Below are 13,524 nucleotides of genomic sequence, written 5' to 3' on the forward strand. Positions count from 1 at the left end.
GAGTCAGGGTAGCTGAAGGAAAGAGAAGAGTGAGAACTTGAGGGAAGGGCAGGTGGAAGAGCAAGCATTAGAAAAAGGCTTGGGGACTGCAGGCTAGGGATATAGTTGCCAAGTTTAGAGAGGCCTTGAGAGGCCTTCTGTGCCTCCTAAAAGTTGCACAGAAGGGAGAACTTGCCAACAGTGACTTCAGTCATCTCTACAGTCTTTTGATCTGCAGCATGGGCGTACCGTATATTAGGGAAGGGGAGACCGTTGTCTCCCGGCCTGCTGCCTCGAGGCCCCCCCAGAGGCAAGTCACATGACTCCCCAGCGCCCGCCCAGGCTTCCTTTGGTATTCTTTCCTTCTGCACAGTATTCCCCCCCCCTCTCTCTCTCCCTCCCTCCCTCCTTTCCCCATCTCCCTTTTGCCTCATTACTCATAGGCTCCTCCTCCTCCATCCTGGCCCCATCCGGAGGCTCTCATTGGCTGGCAGGTAGATGCCAGGACATTCTAGAATGCTGTGACTTCTTCCGAGTGTTCTACGCTTGGAACCCTCCAGTGGCGCTAAGAATTTACTCTTACTCTTGGATTATTCTTCTTTCCTTACTCTTGGATGATTCCTCTTTCTCCCGATCCCTCTTAGAAGCTTAAACACTCCCGACTTCTGGAGCACCCCTGCTCCCACGTGATCACCCTCCGTCTGCTTCTCGTCCGGTGTACCCAGTAAATGGGCAATATGTTTGGGGGCGGGCTGCCTGGTGGGATGGTGGGTGGAGCGGGCTGTTCAGGAGGGGTTTGGGACTATCGGGGGTGGGAGGTTAGTATATTCTGTTTGGTTAAAGGAATTGAGACTTTGCCAGGGGAGGATTTGCTTTAAGACTTGTAGGAGCAAGTCCCATAGAACAACTCGGCAGGACTTGCTCAAGAGTAAACGCGTAGGATTATTGGACTGACATTGTGTGTGTGCTTCCTGGAGAAGACGCCCCCGTTCAACACAGTGCGACTTACACCTGAAGAAGGGTCAAGCTGCCTGTGGTCGTGAAGCCTTCGCTCGCTTCTCTCATCCACCACCTGCTCTTATGCTCCTTTTACTTGGGAGGAAGAAGTCCTCGTATCCCCGCTCTCTTTTCGTCTCACCAAGCCTGCCCCATCCTCTTTCCTTCTTTCTCTCTCTCCCTCTCGTAAAGCTTGAACCTTCCCGCCCCACCTCAAAGCCTGCTGCTCCATCTTCTTTCTTTCCTCTCTCTCTCTCTCTCTCTCTCTCTCGTCAGTGCTTCTTCCACATGCAAGTCATTTAAAGTTCGGGAAATGTTGCCAATGGTTCTCTCTCCCTCCATCCCTCTTCCCTAGCCTGCCCCATCACCTTTTCCTCTTTATTTCTCTCTCCCTCTCCCTCTCATCAAGCCTGCTCCATCCCCTCTTCTCCCCACTACTCCCTACCTCCCCCATTCCCTTTCTCTTTCTCATCTTCCACACTGGTGGGGTTGTTGTGAAGGATCAAAAAGTGTATGGTGGAGAATCAAAGTGCAATTTTTTAAATAAAAAATTAAGAGAAAAACTGCTCTTTTTTTCCTTATCATCCACTTAACATCCCATGTTAACATCCCATGTTAAGTGGGTTGATTTGGCAAAGGTGGACAGGAAGAGCTTCACTGTGATATTAGATCTATGATGGTTCATTCATACATGCAAGTTGTCAAGCATATATGAATATACACAAATGTATATATGAATAAACTCTGGCTCTGATAGAGGAAGACAATTAGTGCTGCTGTGAGTCAAAAGGAAACAGATTTTTCTATGGGACAAGAACAGAGAAAGAGTTGGGGATTAGAATCAGAGGAAGGGAAATGCAAATCTGAAAAAGATTCAGGACTATTGGGGGTTATGGAAATCATAGGGTTGGAAGGGATGAAAATATAAGATCTACTGCATATAATTCCCCAGCACAGCCAGGCTGCTTTCAAGGTAGGCATGTGTAGGTTTGACTCTATTCTGGTTTTTGCAAGCAGCTCAAGCTATTGCTGTTCCCATTTTCTCGGTGTATTTCAAATTTTTATAGCCTACTGACTAGCCTCAGAAGAGGATCTTTGAAGGCTCTTCACTGCAGAGAATTACAATAAAAGAATCAGACAACTATAAAACCTAGATTAAAAACTAATAACGTCGGCATTACCATAATAGCAACAAATAACCCAGCCGCACAGGAAAGCTCACCAATAATGCAACAGCAGAACAGGAAAGGTAACAAATAAACTGGGAGAGCCGCAGAGCCAGCCAGCAGCAGATCTCAACTTATCCCCAAAGCCTTGTTCAACAAAAAGGGCCTTGAGCCCTTTCACACAACCGGGCGGCTGGTGGAGTGGGTGGATGAGGGGTTCGACCTACCTTCCCCCAGGTGATTCCTCTTTATACTTCTGGTGTCCAAGCCGTACGCCCACATGGCCTGCACTGCAAGGAGCAGTGCGTATGACTATCCTCGCTGCTTCCAGTATCACGGAGCAACAGAAGCTGGGACTTGTTTTCCCAGCCTCCACATATCCTACAAGGCACTGCACAATGAATGCTTTGCCTTGGGGGATTCCGCCATCAGACGGGTGTTCTAGGTGTCCGTCTCTGTGTCTTCTTGGCTCCTTGGAGGAGACTCCTTGGAACTGAGGAGACACACAAGCCTGGCAGCCAAGTTAAGGGAGCACTTTCTCCCTTAATCTCGGCTAAGAGCTGGGTTTAGGAGCAGGTTTAGGCTGGGCGGGAGCGGCACTCCACATAAGCAGCCTAACCCAGGCTGCTCGTGAGAACAGTCTCCTTAACCAGTCTCTGGAACTGTAACAGAGAACCAGACAAGCATGTTTCCGACAAGCATGTTTCCCTATGGAGAGTGTTCCAGAGGCTGGCTCCTGCTACCGAGAAGACCCCTGATCTTACTGCCATCATACATACTTCTGAAACAGAGCTGTCATTTGATTTAGAACAAAAACAAACCCCTTGTGTATTAATTACATGCGTGTTAACAGATTAAATCTTCGGATATATGCATATTATGGGAACATTAGTTTTATTGTGTGTTGCACCAACATAACAGAGGCATTCCCTCCTATAAAAGAGGCTTTCCCACTTTTTACATACTGAAGGGAATTCGTCTTCTGAGATTACACCTGTGACCTTCTAGAAGTGTCTGCTGAAAATAATTCACTGTTGAGTGATTCGCACAATCCTCATATGTTTATTCAGAAGCCCCCCCCCTTTTTGTTCAGCAGGGCTTACTCCCTGAGTAAGTGTATTTAGAATTGCAACCTGAAAGATTAAATTGATGAAAAACAGATGGATCAACTGAAAATGTTGCAGTCCTGTTTTGAAAATGAGAGCATACTAAGCAGGTCATCTTCTGATGATCTTAAAGCTCCAGGGAGGGGGGGCATATACAGGAGGAGGTGTTACTTCAGATGCTCCATGACCTGATAGGAAATGGAAATGCTGATAATGTGAAATTCATTTGCATCCGAAATCAGGATAATCTGCACAAGCTAGTTAGGCTTGCCCTTAGCTGCATTTCCACACGACTGGAGAAAGAGTTCTGAATGTTTGCATGCTACGAGACTGACAGAAGTTACCTTTTGAATTTTTCTTATTTTTTCATGAGGAGCAACTGAAAGCAGTTGGATTCCTCTGGCAGCATAAATTAAAACTCTTTATGCCAGGAATAAGCAGCTCCTTGGAACTGACAGGTGAACCTAGCTCATCTTGCTGTAATTGTTCTGTCTCGTTTGCTTGCTGCATTGCAGCCATGATGCTTTTTTAAGAACACAATGGAGAGGTATCTTTTTTGTTTGTCTAATCTCCCAGCGAGGAAGGCTCTTGTGCTCCATCTCCTACCATGAAAGGGAAAAGCAGCAGCTATGGCAGACACACACTGTCAGCCAGGAGACAAAATCCTTCTTGGAGAGATGGGAGGTGATAAGAGTGGATACTGGTTAGTGTGGTTAGAGCCCCACCTGGGCTTCATAGTCCTCTTCAGTCGGGCCCTATGAGACTTCAGGCTCCTATCTACCATCTGTTGAAGCTGATGCTGGCTCCAAGGTGGATACGTACTAGAATGGTGCCCCAGGGGAGTCAGCAGAGCAAAGCAAATCAGTAACTTTGAAGCTGGGATTAAAGTTAATTAAAAAAAATTGAGAGCCAGTGTAGTGCAGGAGTTCAGGAAAAGCATTAGGACTGGGAAGACCTGAATTCATCCCTGAAACTCACCAGGGCTGTTCACACGACTATTAATTGTCCTACCCAGCTTCGGGAGCTGTGCACACTCCCAATTTTCAGTCCTGTGCTTGTAAAAACCAAGGGAGGAGGAGGGGGAAGTGTTCGTGTGGGAGCCTCATGCTGGGTAAGATGGCTTTTCCTCCTACCTCGTTAAACAGGTGCTGGGTAGGACTCCCACACAGTCACTTTCCTCACCTCCTACCTAGGTTTTTATTCGCATACGATAAAAAAATCGGGTGAGAACACAGCTCCCAACAAGAGTCCTGCCCAGTTAACAGTCATGTGATCAGCTCTGCTGAGTGACTGGGTCAGTCACTTCTCTCTCAGTCTACCCTATCTTACAGGATTGTTGTGAAGATTAACCTAACTGTGAACTCTGGGCTCCTTGGAGGGGTAGCGAGATATAAACGTAAAAATAAACAAAATCAAGCTGTGATCTCCCCAGTGCTCCTGGATCCTCTCAGAGGGCAGAGTTGCTCTATGGCATAGGCTTCAGCAAGGCTCAGCATCCTTCACTTGCTGAAGTATCTGGATCTGTTTGCTTTGCAAGCGCCTTTGGGTGGTATGTCTGCTTTACTCGATGGCCCGCACGATTTGTACAGGTTGATCTTTGGCTGGTGACTTGTGGATGACTTTGCCTTCAAGCATGGGGTCACGCCATGGCCTTTTTGGGACCTCCTAGTTGGATCCAGGTTACCTGTTTCAAGGCCATCTATATCAGGTGCTCTGAAACTTCAGATTCATTCAGCACAGTGATCCTCCTCCTCCTCAGTAGGCACCATAGAGCTTGCCAAAGAAGGCATCGGTAATCCTAAGAAGAGACAGGATTGTGTAACTGGAGGAAGTGGGGATAAACATTGCATAACATAAATGGATGAAGGCTTGTTTTGTTTTTTGTTTGTTTTTTGCTATTTAAATAGGAGCCGTTTTGAGGAAGCCTGATGGGTAGACACATTTGCATCCTGGGACAACCTTGGCTCTAAAAATGAACCTTAGAATGCTGCCAGTCTCCTGAACTGAATGGAGACTGTGAGCCGATTCTCACGATTGCCCAAAAGCGGGCTAAGGGAGCCTAGTCCACTTTTGGGCGGTCGTGTGCTGCAATGGGACTCACGCGGCTCCCGGCAGCTAGCCCTCAAAAATACCCCTCCCTTAAGATGAGGTTAACGGAGTGAGCACTCCATTAACTGTGTCTTTTTTGCTTGTGTGTTGCTGCGGCACACAGTGACACATGAGTAGACCCCTGACCAGGAGGCTGCAAGCAACCTCCTGGGCTTGGGGGTCTCTCCAGGATGCCCCGTGCGCTTGCACAGGGCATCCTGGAACTTCCGGGGGCTACGTGGCCCCCTATCTCCACAGCCCCTGCCGGCTCCGTGACGGAGCCAGCAGTCATGTGGGCGGCCAATCCGGCCACCCAGGGCTGCCTTCCGATCGTCTGCCTAAGCCTACTCTCCCCGCAAACCCCCTTCCGGCGAGTCTCACTGATCGTCTGACTCGTCTCTGTATGTGAGTGCGGTGGGGGGGATGTTTTTTCTTTGATTTGATTCTGGTTTATAGAAGTATGTCTATATTGAGTGCCTTACTCAGGTCAATTCACACAATCAAAAACTGTGTTCTACCCGGGTGTGGGTGCTGTGGGTGCTCCCAATTTTCAGTTGTGTGGAAGCAAGGTAGGAGAAGAGACACACGTGGAAGCAAGGTAGGAGGAAAAACCCTCCTACCTTGCTTCCACACAACAAGCCTCTTCTCACAGTCACAGAGAAGGGCTCCAGAGTGGGCTGCGGGGAGAACAGGTTAAACTTACCCTCCCTGCAGACGATCCTGCTTGCGTTGCTGGGCATGCTCCCTGCGTGCCCAGACATGTCTACCAAGGCAGCGGGGAGGATTGAGGGCCAGGATGTGTCACCCCAGCACCCAGAAGTATGCATCATGGGGATCCCCCCTCCCCTCTCCAGGCTCCCCACAGTGTGGCTGACACACAACCAGTAAAACGAGATTAAAGGAGTGCTCTTTCCCTTAACCTCATTCAGTGGGATGACTATTTAGGTGGATTTGCCACCGTGGAGCCGCTGGGATCTGCCTGATCCTGGTGGTTCACACACCCATGCTAAATTGGGCTGCGCTTCCTTAGCCTGGTTTTGCACGTGCGGGTGAATAGCCCCAATTACTTCTACCCAGATTTCCCTCCTACCTTGCTTCCACTCAACCGAAAATTGGGAGCACACGCAGCTACCAAACCCGGGTAGAACACAGTTTTTGATTGTGAGAATGACCTAATTGCTTCAGCTAAAGTAAAATGAAGTATTTGATGGACCAGGTCTCACGGTCCGTGAGACCCGGTTTGTTGCAGTGAGCAGGAAGTGCGGGCTAAGCCCGCTCTCCCCGCTCACGAGCGGGGAGCGATCCCTGGGCGGCCAGATCGGCCGCCCACATGATTGCCGGCTCCAAGATGGAGCTGGCCGAGGCTGGGGAGCTCAGGGGCCGAGTGACACCCGGAAGCCCCAGTATGTCCTGCGCAAGCACACAGGGCATACTGGGGAGACCCCCGGAGTCGGGAGGCGGCTTTTCACCTCCCCTCTGGGGGTCTACTTGTGAGTAGGTGCGGCGCAAAGCCGCACTGCAGCTACTCACGATTTTGAAAACCAGGTTGGTGGAGCACTCGCTCTGCCAACCTGGTTTTGGGGCAGGGGTTCTTGAGTGGGTAACCCGCTCTAGAACCACCGGGCTCGCAGCCGAGCCCGGTGGTTCTGACAATTTGCAAAAATCGGGCTTGGCTCTCCTAGCCCGATTTTTGCAGATCGTCAGAATAGCCCCAATGTTTTGGGGGGTTTTTTTGTCTTTGTTTTTTGGGAAGTTAGCACAGTGTGTAGTTAAATAGCAACTTCAGTCATTTCTAGATTAGACATCCTTCATCAGCCCTTTTCAACCAAAGTTCCAGCCTGGCAGTGGGACTAAAAGAATGTTAGTGGCCATGGTAGATGGCTTGCTTCCAGCTACTGTCAGGGAGAATGCTTCTCTGTTGATGCAGTTACGCCTCTCAGCAGCTTTTGACACCACGGTTGTAATGTTCTTTGAGACCAGCTTGGATATTCGGTGATGATGTGTGCGCTGGCTCACCAGTGGTTTAAGTCCATTCTCTCTGATCATATTCAGAATGTGGTAATTGAGGCGGCTAGTTCAGTACTATGGAAATTGACGTGTGATGCTCATTATGACTCAGTCTTATCAGTGCTGTTTAACATCTATCTGAAGCTGCTGGGAGACATAATCTGGAACTTTTGAGTCAGCTCTCATCCATATGCCAAGGATGCTCAGCTCAGTATTTCTTAGGCATGTGCAAAGCTTCGAGGGCTGTGTCAGACGGACCCAAATTGAACCAGTGTCCATTTCGTGTCACATCAATTCAGCCCTATTAGATTCAGCCCCAATTTGGCCAATAAATGCAGTGTAACCGCAAGTCCTTGACATTGATGAGACTCACTTCTGAGCAAGTATACATAAAGGTCGTTCTCACAACCGGCTCTACCCAGGCTAGGGCAGCCCTACCTGGGTAGAGCCAGTTGTGAGAAGCACCAGGATCAGTCCAGATCCTGATGCTCCGTGACCAGGTAGCTTGGGTCTTTACCGGGACTAATAGTGGGGTAGAAGGATGCACACTCCCTTCTAGCCCACCCCCCTGTCATGTTGAATGCTCAGGCTGCCTGCAGCCTGAGTGTTCACAAAGCTGGGTGGCAAGAACAGAGCACCAGGCAGCAGAGAAATTCTCCAATGCACTGCGCTCCTGGTGCAGTGCATTGTGGGATGCCAAGGACTTCCTCCTCCGTCTCTTGGCTGTGCTGCTCACCCAGACAACGCCCATGTGCCACACGAGCAGCATAAGTTTAGGACCAGCAGCAGATCATGTGCAGGGAGGCAGGGAGGAACCTACCTCGCCACCTCCCCTCTGCCAGGTATGTTGTTCATGATAAGGAGCAAGATTAGGAACTTGCTGCACGGAGTTCTGTGGGCCCATTTTGAGCAGGACTTAAAATGGACTTGTACCAAGTGAGGTTCATCAACCTTCATGCTTGTGCCTCAGTTCTGTATCTGGTAAACCAGGGCCAGCTATTTTAAAAACCAGGCAAATAACTGTACCTGTGAAAGCACAGGCTAAAAACAGGGAGCTTCTCCAGGTTCACTGTACCTCTTCCTCAAGATTGAATTTTCTTTTGCTGCATGTCCAAACAGCAAGATTTTGTGGTGTTATGGTCATTTTAAAGAGAAATCAGAAGAAAACACAATTTGAAAAAAGGGAACAATTCTAACTGATTACACTGTCTTCTCAAAAGTTGTTTTAATGAGAGAACAACATCACAAAGGCGTAGTTACCAATTTGCAAGAGTTTTAAGTGTTCCCTTCCTCCTCCCCTATATGTAAGGTTGGGGATGAAACAAATCTGTTGCTTAAGTTACAAAAAGTATTGGTTGAGCTAGAGATGGCGGGAAAACATTGAGCAGTCATCACTCACCACATTAGAGTTCTCATTTTGCATGCTTTTTGAGGAACTCTTCTGAATGCAGCAGGTTCTCCAAGAAAATGCTAGTTTTCTGGCCTGAATTGTAGTTGGGACCCGGACAGAATTTGCATCACTGTCTAGAGAAAGTAGGCTAAGTCAGAACTGACCTTCTTTTGCATGGCTAGAGACTTGATATGGCTCCTAGCATGGACAAAAAACAGGAAACAGAACCTCTGAGTCCTTCTCCAGAAAGCCTAGAGAAGTCCTGGGCGCCTCCTTTCTGAAGAAAAGGAGGATTATAAGATCAGCATGTTTGGCTATGTGTCCAGGTGTCCCCCTCTAATAACTTTTGCATTGGTAATTGAATACAGACCAGACTCATGAGAGAGTCCTAGGGGAGCCCAATGAAGATGGATGGATGGATGGATGGATGGATGGATATATTGCCAGTCCACCATCTTGAAACAAGATGGCAGCAACCCATATTCTGACATAGGTTTTGTTTTAGCTTACATGTTTTGTGTAAAAACCTATACATTTTTAAAACATCTTTTACACATTAAAGAGGTCGGTTTGAAGTTTGTCTTTGGAGCAGTGCAATGCGTATCTCATTGCTGGTATATCGTCTTATTCTGACAGTTGGATACAAAACAAATTCAAAGCGCATGGGAGGGAGTCCCAGATAAGAGTTGCATGTTAAAGGAAGCAGAAAGTAGGCTACATTGGTTATACTTAGCACTACTTGTTTATTAATAGCATCAATCACACAGCCCAGGTAAGGGGCACTACAACTTCACAAACATAGGTCTGGGTATTTCATGATACATTATCATTGGGTGGTTTGGAGGGATGTCAGTTCCAGTCCGCGCTAAGTGTGTTTCAGTGTTGAGGCAACAGCAAAATATAGAGCCCCACGGAAGAAGCTAGAATAGCTCTCTGGGTTTCAAGCTATCAAATGTGTATGGGTGCCAGACATCCTGTACTAGGCTGATAGAGTTTTCTGCCAGGAACAGCTTTTTGAGAACCAAACTGTTGGGGCTGAATGTGGCCAAATGGTTTGCTTTGTCTTGACAGAGTTGTAAATTATACTACAGAGCAAAGTTAATCCATATCCTTTCTGATAAGGAAAACACTCTTTCTGTCACATGAAACCGGCTGCGTGAGAAAAACTGCACTCTTGCATGCACACCACACATGCCCCAGTATCATGCTCTAGTTGCGGCAGCAGTGGGTGTTTTTTAACTTCATAGCTTGACACAAACCAGCCTCCCCCTCTCCTTCTGCCGGCAGGCACCTGCGTTTGATCTTCAAATGGAGCAGAGATAATCTGAGAAGCAAGAATTCCACGCTCCTCTTTGTGCATTCCAAACCATCCCTTCCACTGAGACCCACCAGCCACTGCAGCAGGAAAGAAAGAAAATGTGTTTGTTAAATGGGGGGAAAAATTAAGAGTATACACCACCATGTGAAGCTGCCATCACAGCATGCATAAATATTGAATGCTGTTCTGAGCTTCTTCATATTAGCATAATATGAAGTCAGATCTCAGATGAGCCATGCATATAGGCAGAGGTTCAGTTTTCTAAGGAGCCGTTCCGGAAGCTGAACTCAGATCACTTACTTGACGCTGGGAAAATGAGACTGAAGTCAGTTGAAGTGTAGAGCAATAGTTTTGCTTTGGAGGTGCCTTCTCCACATTTGGCCCAAACCTACTTTTTTTCTTCAGGACTGAACTCCCTGAAGAAAACCCACCACCACCACCACCACCAGAGGTGCACTTAGGTAATTTTGGAGCCTGGACGTAAAAGCCTTTGGAGCCAGCCCCCCACTGCAATTTAAGTATCATCCCCCTACGCGCACGCATGCACACACACACACCACGACACATGTGTTTTTAACAAGTGGGTTCTTGAGGGCACAAGCAGCAACTGGACTCACAAGAATGTAAGGATATTAAACAGGTGTGTTTATGCAGATTAGTGCAGAGGAGGCATCTGCCTACGGCAGCAAAATTTGAAGAGTGGCGGCTCTTCAGTTTTTGCCATGCCTCTACCTCTGTCAGAAGCGGCAGAGCTGCTGCAGTCTATAGCAGAGTGGGAGGCGGAGCCTTAGCCTGAGTGCATTCATTCAGGAGGAGGCAGGGAGGAGGGAGGAGCTAAGCTCGCCTCTGTGAGTGGCAGGCTTTTAAAGGTAAAGCAGGGGGGGACTCTTCCCTCCTTGTCCCCTCCCAATCCAGCCACCACTGTGCCCCATTCCATCCCGCTGCCGGCAGTGGTGGCCGCCTTTTAGGGGACAAAAGGGGAGAACTTTCCCCTCACCTGGTCACTTTCCCTCCCCGCAGCAGCTGCTGCCGCTGCTGCCCTGCCTTTTAAAAAAAAAAGAAGTAAAGAAGGGGGACTTCCCTCTGGACCCCCCTCCCCGCAGCTTTTTTTTTTTTTTTTAAGGGCGGCAAAAGCCTTTTTGCCTATAGGCGGCCAAAAGGTTAATCCACCCCGTCTATGCAAATATGTATTAACGGAAACATTTCAACACGCAACTTAACATATCCCCACCCCACATATTTCCTTCCCCACTCCCCACTCTGTCTCAAAGGCTCCTGGCACAAGTCACAATCACATGCGGCTGCCCGGCGCAGTGCAGGCCAGTAGTGACCACACCACCCAGGACAGATTTGGGAGCCCCCAGGGGTGTAGACTTTGGCCCCGAAGTCCAGGGCTAAGAGGGCCACCGACAACACAGCTCTGCAAGCTTGCCGCAAAACCAGGCTGTGGTGATGCTTGTCATGTCACCAAGGCAGATTTCTCCCTCACCCTCAATTTCCAGAGTGGTTTAATAGCTTATCAAAACCTTTCCACTGCTTTTAAATCTTTGTTGTAATAAAATAAAGGACGAGTGTATAAACAGGTGAGCATACATGCAGACTTCTAAAAATCTAAAAATTATATTTTGAAGGCAAGCAAGCAGCCAACCTGAGGTCTTGGGGGAAGGCCCCAACTGACACCTGGCCTACTGCTGGGACTTGCTACAGTGTAAATTTGCCCTGTAAACAGCAAAGCCCCGAGAAAGCCAGGCTCATACTGCAGATGAAGTACCCGCTGAGACTTCTCTTTAAATACTGTTTGCCTTCATCCTAGTGACTGACCTTCAAAGAAAGGGGAGGAGGCTGGATAAATGGGACTGTGCAGGCTGCACTGCATTTTCTTTATCTGTATAAAGGCAGAATCTTTCACCTCCCCATTGCACTAATATTATTGCTCTCCTGTGCACCCAGGTCTGTACGGGAAGTTTAATCTCTCTCTCTCTCTCTCTCTCTCTCTCTCTCTCTCTCTCTCTCTCTCTCCTCCTAGCAGATTTACTTAATGGTGCCATCTCTCAGAGACCTAAGGTGTTCCCTTTACACCAATCCGTTGTTCAGGATTGCAGAGATGATATTAAAACTCATTTATTTGTGATGCCCAAGGCTGCATCTCTCTCAAAGTAACTTTACTCTTGATTTTATCCTCTGAAATCTTCCAGAGGTCAGTTTTTCTGAAATCCAAGATGCACAATTCAGATTGTTGTTAAATGGGTCATGGCAGCTCCCCCAGAGTCTCCGTTTGGGTTAAGCCCCTCCCTGCCCTCACCCCGCTTCCCATGTTTCCATACAATCTGTTTGACACTGCAGGCAGTCCTTTATAGCAGTGACTGGTGGTGAAGAGCACCGGTCGGAGCTGGTGGGAAAGGGGGCTTCTAGGGTCCTTTTGGAATGGCTTCTGGCCTGCTGAAGTCAAGGAGGGAGTCTGGGAGTCCAGCAGCTTTCTAGTTCCCATGGTAACACCCTGTAATGTTTCCTGGGTGACAGAGATTCTCCAAATTAGGTACCCTTTGCAGACTGTGGAATAAATACAGCTGTATTGAATGTTTGCCTGTTTAGTGTTTCCGAGGGAAATTAAGGCTTTTGGGGGGAGATGAGGATATTTCCCGAAACCCTCTTACCGATGAGAATATTCAGCATTTTCAGCACGTTGGTTGCCATGGTTCCCCTGCTGCTTTGGCCCCATTTTAAAAAATGGGTCATCATCTTCCTGGGAGAAGCTATATGGGCAAGTCCCGTCCCCCGCCCCGCCCCCCTCAGTCAGGGAGTATGTCATTAATTGAATGACAGTGCAATGATTTGTAGCCAATGGGAGTTGGCTGTGTGTTGACATCGCTGAGGGTGAATGAAGCTCTCTTCAGGAAGCATGGCCCCTTACTCTCAGTGTGTGTGTGAATACCCCTGCTGACCTGGCCTTAGAATAGCTATAACCAAATCATTTTAAAGTTGTAAAGAGAGAAATGTTTTTCTGTGGGTTATAGGATTGTTGGTTTCTTTGGGGCTTTTTGTGATTGATGTTGGAAGAAAAAGCGAGGTTTTGTCCACTCTGTGAGCTGGTTTACACATTAGTTAATTCTTAACATTTTTCCCCTGTATTCTCAGCCCAACAGTGTTTCTGAAGAGAGTTGCCAACTTCTGAACTGGCCCCTGCTCCTATGCTTTTAACAGCAGCTTGAGCTGCAGGCATTAGCAGGTGGCAACGCTTAATTCCATGAAAAGCTTCAGTGGCAGATCAAGATGCCATTAAAGCCACAGAAGAAGGCCAGGCTCCCCACCCCCTGGTTAGTTGGCAACCTCATTCCTATGGCCATGCCTTACAACACAGCAAAATACAACAGTGAAAATCCAAATAAACTAAAAGTAACTAGTGGTGATTGCATCAATTTACAAAAAGCATTCAAGAAGCCGAAGAGCCACCACCAAGTTGCAAAAGGACTCCAC

General features: G+C 48.0%; 1 protein-coding gene across 3 annotated transcripts in view; it reads left to right on the forward strand.

The window, feature by feature from the left end:
* Positions 1–13,524, forward strand: part of PPP1R1A (protein phosphatase 1 regulatory inhibitor subunit 1A) — a 115,168-nt gene that overhangs the window by 69,553 nt on the left and 32,091 nt on the right. The window lies entirely within an intron of this gene.

This window comes from Hemicordylus capensis, chromosome 2 (genome assembly GCF_027244095.1).
Source record: "Hemicordylus capensis ecotype Gifberg chromosome 2, rHemCap1.1.pri, whole genome shotgun sequence".
Lineage (NCBI taxonomy): Eukaryota > Metazoa > Chordata > Lepidosauria > Squamata > Cordylidae > Hemicordylus > Hemicordylus capensis.